The 12,591-nt window shown below is 44.2% G+C and overlaps 1 protein-coding gene across 3 annotated transcripts in view; it reads left to right on the forward strand.

Annotated features, from left to right (window-relative positions):
- Positions 1–12,591, forward strand: part of ap2b1 (adaptor related protein complex 2 subunit beta 1) — a 172,398-nt gene that overhangs the window by 94,402 nt on the left and 65,405 nt on the right. The gene's annotated exons all lie outside the window — the stretch shown is intronic.

Consider the following 12,591-nt stretch of genomic DNA (forward strand, 5'->3'; position numbering starts at 1 on the left):
GGCTGAAGGGACTGTTTTCCAGAGGGCTAGTATGGACATTGTGGGCCAAATGGATTCTTGGAGTGGCAGCTCAGTCACTTAAGCCTGATGTGCTGGCAGCTCACTCGCGGCTGGTGGGCTGGCAGTTGACTCGTGGCTATTCCTTGAAATTCCATTTCAAGACGGGTGCAAGGCCACCAAATACAAATGCAGTTTCCTACCATTTTAAGCAGGGTGCAAGGCCATCAAATTCAAGTGCAGTTCCTTCCACTTCAAGCAGGGTGCAAGGCCACCAAATTCAGGTGCAGTTTCCTACCACTTCAAGTAGCGTGCAAGGCCACCGAATTCAAGTGCAGTTTCATGCCACTTCAAGCAGGGTGCAAGGCCACCAAATTCAAGTGCAGTTTCATAGCATTTCAAGCAGGGTGCAAGGCCACCAAATTCAAGTGCAGTTTCATAGCATTTCAAGCAGGGTGCAAGGCCACCAAATTCAAATGCAGTTTAATACCATTTCATATAGATGGCAACTCACCTCGGCATCTTGTGTAATGGAAGCTCATTTTTACAACTTAATTAATTGGTCTCTGGAATTATTCACCTTGAGATATTTTGCCCACATCCCAGATTTGGAAGGGGTATCATGTTTGAGACTGTGTTCCATGTCAGTTTTAAAACGGATTCTGGAACTGAAATAAAAATGGGAAATGCTGGAAACATTCAGCACCTCGGGTAGCGTCCCTGGTGAGTGAGCTAGCATTCAGATTCATCAGACCAAACATTAAAGGGCCTGTCCCACTTGGGCGTCATTTACGCGACATCATTTATGCGTCACGACGCGCGCACGGTGAGTGGTGATGTAGGCAGTGACTCGTGCTTGCGCGCAGCACCCCAGGACTTTGGGATTCACAAAATCTTTGAACGCCATCTGCATGACGCCCCAGTGGGACAGGCCTTAACTCTGGAAAGAGAAACCAGTTAACTTTTTAAGCCAGTGACCCATCAGAAGGGGTAATTGACCTGAAATATTAACTTGTTTCTCTTTCCACAGATGTTGCTTGAGTTGCTATGTTCTTCCATCATTTGTCTTTTTGTTGACTATTCCAGCATCTGCAGTCTCATTTGTCTCTTGAAGCATTAAAACATGGTGAAATTCAGGCTTTAAGAGACAAACAGGTTTTTTGGTGATAGATGAGATTCTTATCATGGCAGAGATACAGATACTACTTAATATGTATTATAAACTCTCTTGAACGTCATCATTGATTAGTTTTGGTTCCAGATTGTTACATGTGGAAGCGGCCTGCAAAAGCCAGATAAACTATAAACTAATTTTGATGTATGAAAATAAACTAAAGTTCAAGTTCCAATGGGGCGATTCAGCTCCAGCCATAAAATTGCTTATATTCCAATTCCAGGAAAAGAGAAACAAATCAATTGCATTCACGAAATATGATTATTTTTATGGTGAAGCTTTATCTTCAGTGAATTTTAAAATTTCTAGTGTTATTTTTATTGTGATGTTCAACTGATCTGTGTACTAGTTTTTTTATATTCAGTTTTTATACCCCAACCTAAACAAAAATGATTGTATGGTCTTTATCTCATTTCATATTTTGGGGGGCTTTGCAGCATTTGGCTGTTCCCATTTCCTTCGTTGTCACAGTGACTAAACTCCAAAGTTATACAGTTAGTTGTCAAATGCTTTGGACATTAAGTTTATGAAAGGCATCATTATAAATGGACTCCACTGCGAAGCATCCTAAGTAGTGTGTGAATTCAACAATTAAAAATAGCAACAAATCATCCGTTTATATAACTGCCTTCATAATGGTATTTTTTGTAACAGATATTTAATAATTATGCCCTTGAGCAACAATGGCAAGCTCGGTATTCACTGGTGGTTATTGTTGCGTGTTGCAGTAGCTTGCATAATTAAGTGGTCTCACCATTGGGTAAAGCCTTCCAAGATTTGGACCCAGTTCTGATGAAGAAATCACAATACATTTTCAAGCCACGATGGATTGGAACTCTGATATAACCATATAACAATTACAGCACGGAAACAGGCCATCTCTGCCCTTCTAGTCCGTGCCGAACACGTATTCTCCCCTAGTCCCATCTACCTGCACTCAGATCATAACCCTCCATTCCTTTCCCGTCCATATAACTATCCAATTTATTTTTAAATGATAAAATCGAACCTGCCTCCACCACCTCCACTGGAAGCTCCACACAGCTACCACTCTCTGAGTAAAGAAGTTCCCCCTCGTGTTACCCCTAAACTTCTGTCCCTTAATTCTCAAGTCATGTCCTCTTGTTTGAATCTTCCCTACTCTCAGTGGCAAAAGCTTATCCACGTCAACTCTGTCTATCCCTCTCATCATTTTAAAGACCTCTATCAAGTCCCCCCCTTAACCTTCTGCGCTCCAAAGAATAAAGACCTAACTTGTTCAACCTTTCTCTGTAACTTAGTTGCTGAAACCCAGGCAACATTCTAGTAAATCTCCTCTGTGCTCTCTCTATTTTGTTGACATCCTTCCTATAATTAGGCGACCAAAATTGTACACCATACTCCAGAATTGGCCTCACCAATGCCTTGTACAATTTTAACATTACACCCCAACTTCTATACTCAATGCTCTGATTTATAAAGGCCAGCACACCAAACGCTTTCTTTTCCACCCTATCTACATGAGATTCCACCTTCAGGGAACTGTGCACAGTTATTCCTAGATCCCTCTGTTCAACTGCATTCCTCAATTCACTACCATTTACCATGTACGTCCTATTTTGATTTGTCCTGCTAAGATGTAGCACCTCACACTTATCAGCATTAAACTCCATCTGCCATCTTTCAGCCCACCCTTCCAACTGACCTAAATCTCTCTGTAGACTTTGAAAATCTACTTCATTATCCACAACACCACCTATCTTAGTATCATCTGCATACTTACTAATCCAATTTACCACACCATCATCCAGATCATTGATGTACATGACAAACAACAGTGGGCCCAACACAGATCCCTGTGGCACCCCACTAGTCACTGGCCTCCAACCTGACAAACCTGAGATGGTGGTCTTTTCAATTGTTTGTTTACTGCCCTAGCCTTCTGGTGATAGATGTCTAGGGAGTGGTTTGGTCAAAGAAGCATTAGAGAGTTCCTATAGTGCATCCTGTAGATGTTACAGAATTTGGCTAGTGCAATCTGACATTGGAGGACATGAAAGTTTTGGGTAGGTAGATCTTCTCTATCTTAGGTGATTTCTCAGGAACAGGGATTGCTTGTTCTCTATTCCAATATTGTGGGTGCTGAGGTGACCTATGAAGCTAGATGCTTTGTAAACTCTACCAAAGAATGATGGGTTGGGCCAACGAATAGGTTGTTCCCTTTGCTCTGGACTTGAGCGATCTTGACGTATGGATGAAAGTTCTCTGTGGCACAAAGCCTAGTTCTGAGGCACAGTGGGGAATGGTAATGTCAGGCAGAGCCATAGCGGTTTGAGAACCAAGCTAGAGACTCAGATAGGAGATTCTGTGGCAGCAATCAAGACTCCATGATGGAATGTTGCGCCTCTAGTGCCAAGGTCCAGGATGGCTTGGAGCGGCTGCATGGCATTCTCGGAAGGTGCAGTGTTGCATGTTGGCACAAATGACATTGGTAGGAAAAGTGAAGACGTCTTGCGAAGTGATGAGAGGGAGTTTAACAAAAGGTTAAAAAGCAGGACTTTCAGAGTAGTTATCTCTGGATTACTCTGTGCCACGTGCTAAAGAGGGTAGGAACAGGAAGATAGATAAATGCATGGCTGAGAAGTTGGTGCAGGGAGCAGGGATTCAGATTTTTGGATCAGTGGGAACTCTTCTGGACCAGAGTTGACCAGTAGGTGACCGGTGACCAGGAATAAAAAAGGGATGATCACTTTGTTGGGATTGTGTTATAGGCCCCCAAATAATCAACAGGAATTAGAAGAACAAATATGCCCAGAGATTGCAGGCAGCTGCAAGACCAATAAGGTTGTCCGGTATCATACTCACTATAGCTCTGCCTTGCACAGTATTGATCTGCTTGGTCAAATTATGTTTGTGGTCAGTCAATCCCCTTCCAAACTGGGATGTGTAATTAGATGTTATCCCAGTCTGAGGTAATTAGATGTTATCCCAGTCTCCATTTGTTACTCCTGGGTAACCTGGTTGTCTACACTAAAATGTATTTATACAGCACCAATAATGTCACAAAAAAATTGTGGGGTATACATAAAAGCAGCACTAAGCAAAACAAAATTGGGCATCGAGCCAGAGCAGATGTTATGATCAAAGAAATGGGTTGAAAGAAAAGTTTTAAACAAGGAGTGGGTGGTGGAGACAAGAGATGCTGCCTGTCCCGCTGAATTACTCCAGCATTTTGTGTCAATATTTAGGCAAGTTGGATGTCCAAGGAGGTTAAATGGCAAGTGGGCTGGCGATTAGATAGATATAGATAGGTATGTTGCAAAGCCTACCTGAAGCGTCGTTGAAGATCTGCTGCTGAGGGTGTGCGCGATTTTGGCGCCGTTTAGAGGGGGGCGGGTTTAAAACGCGATTTTCTCTAAGCTGTTCCAATCGAAAATGTTCAGCCTAGTTAATTATTAACGAAAAATCGCTGGAAGACCCCGTCGCAAAAGCTATTATTAGGTTTAAAGGCCTTGAATAATAGTTATAGTAGTTTAAAAATCAATCTCTAAACCCGCGACCGCCAGCAACCGCAGGGTCTCATAAAGCAAATAGCAGAAGTTAGGTTGTATATTTTTACATTAAAAAGGGCTTCTAAAGATCCCTTTATACAAAGTTTAATATTGCGAGTAGCTCAATTTGGGCCCATTATATCGCGCAGTATTTTTCTGGGCATTTGGGGCACAAATCTACCGCAATGTGAACGTTCTAAACCAGCGCGTTCCACAGGGACCCACTGGAAAGCTGATTTAAATGGGCATTTATTTACAGCAATTAAACACTAAATTCCTTCCATTTGGCCTATAAATTAATGTAAATGAGATTTAAAAATCATGTTTTATTGTGAATTATTTGTGAATATTATTTGGACATTTAGGCTATTTAAAAATGTTAATCATTTATTAAGAAATGGATAGATGTTTAGATCTAGTAATTGAAGTCTGAAATTAGCTACAATTAGGTAACTAACTAATTATATGCTTTAATTTCAGGTCATCCAAGTAAGATTATTTTATATTTGTTTCAGAATGCTTCAATCTATGATAACTGAAAATTTCATTCAGTTCTCTTAATTTTTAAGAAAGTTATGGGCTTTTGACTGTTCACGATCACAGCTTTTTTGTTATGTCCATAGAAAATCAATAGGGAACAAGATGCTCATTTCCCAGTATGAAAATGGCCATAACTTTTTAAATACTTGAGATATGAAAGTGAATTAGGTGTCAAATTAAACTTATTTTTATGCTTTATCTGATGGGATAAATTACAGACTTGATTTTTAAAATCTCAAAATTTTGTAACATTGCTAATATAGATAGATAGATATAATTTATTGCCACACAACCAGGGTTGGTGGAAATTTGGGTTGTCAGCAGCAGTACAATAATAAAGAACACACAATAAAACTGTAACACAAACATCCACCACAGCATTCATCCATAGCAAATGGTAATGGAGGTTGAAGAACTTAAGAGAAGGATGGATGTTTTAAATTGAGTGTCTGGGTGTCAGTAAAGACGGTGATTAGTGAGTGAGATGACATGATATGGAAAAACTAGTAATGAGGTCATAGTAAAGTGTGGACTATTGAAACACGAGGTGAACACAGCAATTACTGAAGAAGCTTAAAGTCCAATTAAGCTGTTAAACATTCAACCGGACGAGGGCAATTTCAAAGAGCAGGTCAGCATGGCAGGAAAATGGTATGTGAACCCATGTGCGGACGTGGCGTCGAAGGACGAGAAGCCTTGTGAGTTGGAGCAGAGTTGAACTGGAGTTGGCGCTTCTCCGCGCTGGCTGTAAGCCTGGGGCCGGCACTGCCCTGGGCCGGTGTCCATTCAGTCCAGGCTCTCCCCGGACATCTCCGGACACCGCCGGACAGGGATGGGACACTCGGGAAGGGACGGGGATGGTAGTGAGACTCAGCTCACAAATCTGCCTCCTGGGGTTATGCAGGAGAGGGGTGCGTGGTTCGCCCTTGTATAATAACCCTGTATAACCTGGGAGAGCAGCCCTAGTGAGAATGGAACCCATACCCCCAGGCTGAGAGGTGATTCATTAGATTGTCACTGCTGAGATTTCTGCATGGACCAGTGAAGAAGTGAGAAATAATAATAATAATAAATTTTATTTATGGGCGCCTTTCAAGAGTCTCAAGGACACCTTACAAAAATTTAGCAAGTAGAGGAAAAATATGTAAGCGGAATGAAATAAATAGTAGAGACATGACTAGTACACAAATTAAAGACAGAATTCAATTCAAAACACAATATGAGGCAATTCAAGCACAGATGAAAAGGGACGGGGGCGTGGGGCTAAGGCTAGGCAGAGGTGAAGAGATGGGTCTTGAGGCAGGACTGGAAGATGGTGAGGGACACGGAATTGCGGATCAGTTGGGGGAGGGAGTTCCAGAGCCTGGGAGCTGCCCTGGAGAAGGCTCTGTCCCCAAAACTGCGGAGGTTGGACTTGTGGATGGAGAGGAGACCGGCTGATGTGGATCTGAGGGACCGTGAGGGTTGGTAGGGGGAGAGGAGGTCAGTGAGATATGGGGGGGCCAGATGGTGGAGGGCTTTGTAGGTGAGGACCAGGATTTTGTAGGTGATCCGGTGGGAGATGGGAAGCCAGTGAAGTTGTTTGAGGACTGGAGTGATGTGATGCCAGGATTTGGTGTGGGTGATGAGTCGGGCGGCTGCGTTCTGGACCAGTTGGAGTCGGTTGATGTAGTTGGAGCTGATGCCAAGGAGAAGTGAGTTGTAGTAGTCCAGTCGGGAGGAGATGAAGGCATGGGTGAGTCTTTCAGCAGCGGGAGGTGTGAGAGAGGGTCTGATTTTGGCGATGTTGCGGAGGTGAAAGAAGGAGGTTTTAATGACATGGCGTATGTGAGGCTCAAGGGAGAGGGTGGAATCAAAGATCACACCAAGGTTGCGGGCCTGGGGAGATGGGGAGACAGTGGTGCCGTCGATGGTGAGAGTGGGGTTATTGATTTTTCCGAGTGAGGATTTGGAGCCTATGAGGAGGAATTCTGTTTTATTGCTGTTGAGTTTGAGGAAATTATGTTGCATCCAGGTTTTTATAGCTGACGAACAGGTGTTGATATGGGAGAGGGGGGGGTTGTGGGGGGATTTGGTGCCGAGGTAGATCTGGGTGTCATCGGCGCAACAGTGGAAGTCCAGGTTGAAGTGGCGGAGTATCTGACCAAGGGGGAGGATGTAGATGATGAAGAGGAGGGGGCCGAGTACGGAGCCTTGGGGAACGCCTTAAGTGACTGTGGCTGTAGCAGAGGTGTGGTTATGGAGAGAGATGAAGTGGGATCTGTTGGAAAGGTAGGAACGGAGCCAGCTGAGTGCAGAACCTTCAATGAGCTGAGTGCAGAACCTTCAATGAAATAGTGTCGCTAACTCCAGTAGCAATTCAACAGCACTTGCAGCGCCAGGGGACCCAGATTAATCCTGACTACGAATGAAATGCAGGTCTGTATACATAGAAACATAGAAACATAGAAAGTAGGTGCGAGAGTAGACCACCAGGTCCGTCGAGCCCGCACCGCCATTCGCTCATGGCTGAACACTAAACAGACACACTTACCCACAAACAGTAGACACAAGACACAGAACACAAGACACTACCCTCCCCTTTATACCGCTATCACCCCTCTCCACCCCAAGAACCTCGTGATCTCCTGGGGGAGGCAAAAAACCGGATAAAAACCCAGGTCCAATTCGGGAAAAAAATCCGGGAAATTCCTCTCCGACCCCAATCCAGGCGATCGACACTTGTCCAGGAGATCACTCAGGTCTTACTATACTAACCATACCTAGGTCCATATCCCTGCCCTCTCCCCGTAGCCCCTTATCCCCTTGGCAGCTAAAAAACCATCTATTTTAGTCTTAAATATATTTAAAGTTTCTGCTTCCACTGCTCCCTGGGGCAGTGAATTCCATAAATTAACCACCCTCTGGGTGAAGAAGTTCTTCCTCATCTCAGTTTTAAAAGAGCCCCCCCTTATTCTGCAACTATGTCCTCTAGTTCTAGTTTCCCCTATCATTGGGAACATCCTCGGTGCATCCACCCGATCAAGGCCCCTCACGATCTTATATGTTTCAATGAGATCGCCTCTCATTCTTCTAAACTCCAAAGAGTAGAGTTCCAGCCTACTTAACCTTTCCTCATATGTCAATCCCCTCATTGCAGGAATTAATCTTGTAAACCTTCGCTGCACTGCCTCCAGGGCTAGTACATCCTTTCTTAAGTATGGCACCCCAGAACTGTACACAGTATTCCAAATGTGGTCTCACTAATACTGTGTACAGCTGCAGCAAGACCTCCGTGTTTTTATACTCAATCCCCCTAGCAATAAAGGCCAAAACTCCATTGGCCTTCCTGATTGCTTGCTGCACCTGCATACTAACTTTTAGTGATTCATGTACTAATACCCCTAGATCCCTTTGCATTGCATTACAACGCAGCTCCTCCTCATTTAGAAAATAACTTGCCCTATCATTTTTTTTCCCAAAGTGAATGACTTCACATTTATTAGTATTAAATTTCATCTGCCAAGTTGTTGCCCACTCACCTAGCTTATCTATATCCTTTTGCAGACTCTTCCTATCCTCCTCATCCCCTACTTTTCCTCCCATTTTTGTATCGTCCGCAAATTTTGATATATTACACTTGGTTCCCTCCTCCAAATCATTTATATAAATTGTGAACAACTGGGGTCCCAGCACCGACCCTTGCGGAACCCCGCTAGTTACCGGTTGCCATCCCGAGTATGAACCATTTATCCCCACTCTCTGCTTCCTATTTGTTAGCCAATCCTCTACCCATGCTAATATATTACCCCCAATCCCATAATTTTTTATTTTTAGCAATAGTCTCTTATGTGGCACCTTGTCAAAAGCCTTTTGGAAGTCCAAGTATACCACATCCACCGGTTCCCCTTTATCCACCCGGGTTGTTACTTCCTCAAAGAATTCGAGCAGATTCGTTAAACAGGACTTCCCCTTCACAAAACCATGCTGGTTCTGTCCGATGAAGTCATGTTTATCCAAGTGCCCCGTTAGTGTTTCTTTAATAATTGTCTCTAACATTTTACCCACCACCGATGTTAGACTAACCGGTCTATAGTTACCCGCCTTCTGTTTACTTCCTTTTTTAAATATAGGTGTTACATTGGCCATTTTCCAATCCACTGGGACCGTTCCTGCCTCCAGGGAGTTTTGGAAAATTATCACCAATGCATCCACAATCCCCACCGCTATCTCCCTCAAGACCCTTGGATGTAATCCATCAGGCCCAGGGGATTTATCCTCCTTCAGTCTCATTAATTTCCCTAATACCACCTCCTTGGTGATCTTAATAGTATTTAGCTCCTCCATTCCTACCGCCCCCTGTTTATCCAGCGTTGGAATATTTTTTGTGTCTTCTATGGTGAAGACTGATACAAAATACTCGTTTAATGCCTTTGCCATTTCCATGTTCCCCACCAACAACTCTCCAGTCTCACCCTCCAATGGACCAACGTTCACCTTAGCCACCCTTTTTCTTTTTATATAGCTATAAAAACTCTTACTATTAGTTTTTATGTTGTTCGCTAAATTCCTTTCATAGTCTATTTTCCCCGTCTTAATTAATCTCTTAGTTATTTTTTGCTGACCTTTAAATGCTTCCCAATCCTCTACCCTCCCACTATCTCTGGCTACCTTATATGCCCTTGCCTTCAGCCGAATACTATCCTTTATAGTTTTACTGAGCCATGGCTGACTGTTCTTACCCTTACCCCTTTTTTTCTTCATCGGAATAAATTTTTCTTGAAGGTTATACAGTATACCCTTAAACGTACACCACTGCTCATGTACCGTCTTATTCTTGAGTCTGCTATCCCAGTCAACTTTGATCAGCTCAGTCCTCATACCTTCATAATCCCCCTTATTTAGACTAAGCACCCTAGCCTGAGTTTCAACCTGCTCCCCTTCTATTTGAATATGGAATTCGACCATATTGTGGTCACTTGTTCCCAACGAGTCCCTAACTATGACATTTTTAATTAATCCTGCTTCATTACACAGGACCAGATCCAAGATTGCCTCCCCCCTTGTCGGTTCTGTGACATACTGTTCTAGGAACCCGTCTCTAATACATTCTATAAACTCTTCCTCTAGTCTACCCTGCCCAGTTTGGTTTGCCCAATTAATATGAAAATTGAAGTCCCCCATGATTACAGCAGTTCCCTTTTTACATGCGTCAACTATTTGCAGATTTATGTTCTGACTAACAGCGTCACAGCTATTTGGAGGTCTATAAATTACACCCACTAGTGTTTTTTTCCCCTTATTATTCTCTATCTGTACCCAAGCTGTTTCACTATCCTGACCCTTCAACGCAATATCCTTCCTCTCTATTGCCGTTATTCCCTCCCTTATTAAAAGGGCCACCCCTCCTCCCTTTCTTTCCTGTCTATCTTTCCTAATTGTCGAGTACCCCTCTATATTTAACTCCCAGTCCTGATCCCCTTGCAGCCATGTCTCCGTAATGGCCACGATATCATAACTATATATACTTAATTGCACCGTTAATTCATTTATCTTATTACGAATACTCCGTGCATTTAGATAAAGCACTTTCAGATGATTTTTACTACCCTTCCTTTCCGTTTTTGCCCCTTTTACATCTAGAGCTTTATCTTCACACATTCTGTCTCCTGTCTCATTTTGACTTACCGCTTCCCCACTGATACCCTGCTCTATTTCCTCTACCCCTGCCGTTATTACCCCCCTTGATACCTCCCCCACGCTACTTAGTTTAAAGACCTCTCTACTGCCCTAGTTATATGATTTGCCAGGACCCCAGTCCCAGCACCGTTCAGGTGAAGTCCGTCCTTACAGAACAGATCCCCCCTGTCCCAGTACTGGTGCCAGTGGCCCAAGAAACCAAACCCATTATTCCCACACCAGTCTTTGAGCCACGCATTTAGCTTTTTAATTTTACGTACCCTCGCCGATTTGGCCCGTGGCTCAGGTAGCAATCCGGAGATCAGTACCCTCGAGGTTCTGCTTTTTAATTTATTCCCTAACTGCTCAAACTCCTTCAGCAGATCCTCCTTCCTCGTCCTTCCTATGTCATTGGTCCCCACATGGACCACGACCACTGGATCCTCCCCCTCCCACTGCAAATTTCTCTCCAGCATCGCAGAGATATCCTTAACCCTAGCACCGGGTAGGCAACACAGCCTTCGGGACATGTTCTGCTGGCCGCAGAGAACCTTATCTACCCCCCGAATAATACTATCCCCTATCACTACGGCATTTCTTCTAACTCCCCCCTCTTGAATGGCCTCCTGATCCACGGTGCTGCAGCCAGGTTGCTCATCCCTCCCACAGCCCCTGAACCCGTCCTTACATTGAGTAAGAGCCTCGGTCATGCTCGTCAGGGACAAGGGCTGTGGCTCCTGCCGCATCTCCTCCTGGTTCCCCCTACCTGCCTCGCTTATGGCCACACCTTCCTTTCCTTGCTCACTGCCTACTGAATTAGTTAAACTGGTCGGTGTGACCATCCCCATGGCACAAAACATCCAGGTAATACTCCCCCTCCCTGATGTACCGCAGCGTATGAAGTTGGGTCTCCAGCTCATCAATGCGGAGCTGGAGTTCCTCTAGCCTCAAACACTTACTGCAGCTGTAGGGATCTTCTACATCAATGGTGTCGACAAATTCCCACATCTCGCAGTATTGGCACATCTCCTGACCGCCCATCTTATATAAGTAATTAACTGGTCCTATTTAAGAATCCCCTACTGTATTGATACACCCCTTATTTATATAATCCTACCTCCTATAAATGGGAAAGTACTCACCCCAGCCGTAAATTACCTACTGGTTTGGCTGTCTAGTGGTAATTCCTTCCGCTCTTCCTATCTGGTCCACTGCTCCCTTGCAGTGCGTGGCAAACCTCTTTGCCTCTGTTAGTCTCTGTTAGTCTCTCGAGTCTCTCGAGCCGCGGCTCCGTCCGTCCTCCCTCGGTGACAGCACCTGTGGCACCGCGGTCGTGACGTCCCTTCCGTTCCTGCAGAGCCTTCCTGTCCTGGGCGGAGTCTGCAGCTAACTGTGTGCTCACGTCCGGTAGGTCAGCCTCTATATACGCAGCAGTTCAGCTGCCGAGAATGTTTATCTCCAGTGACCTATGATCTGGGCATGCGCAGTCAGAATCCCGGACTCGCTTATTATAGTGAAGTTTCTTTACTATGTGGTATTAGGCAGACTTGTCTCCAGAAACTGAAAAGTAAAGTCGGCAGCAAGGTTGTGAAATTGCTGAAACATAAAAAATAGGTTTAGGAGGAGACCATTTGGCCCTTTGAGCCAACACCGCATGGTACTGCTCTGCAAGGTGCATGCAAGGCGGAAAAT

This window comes from Amblyraja radiata, chromosome 28, assembly GCF_010909765.2.
Source record: "Amblyraja radiata isolate CabotCenter1 chromosome 28, sAmbRad1.1.pri, whole genome shotgun sequence".
Classification (NCBI taxonomy): domain Eukaryota; kingdom Metazoa; phylum Chordata; class Chondrichthyes; order Rajiformes; family Rajidae; genus Amblyraja; species Amblyraja radiata.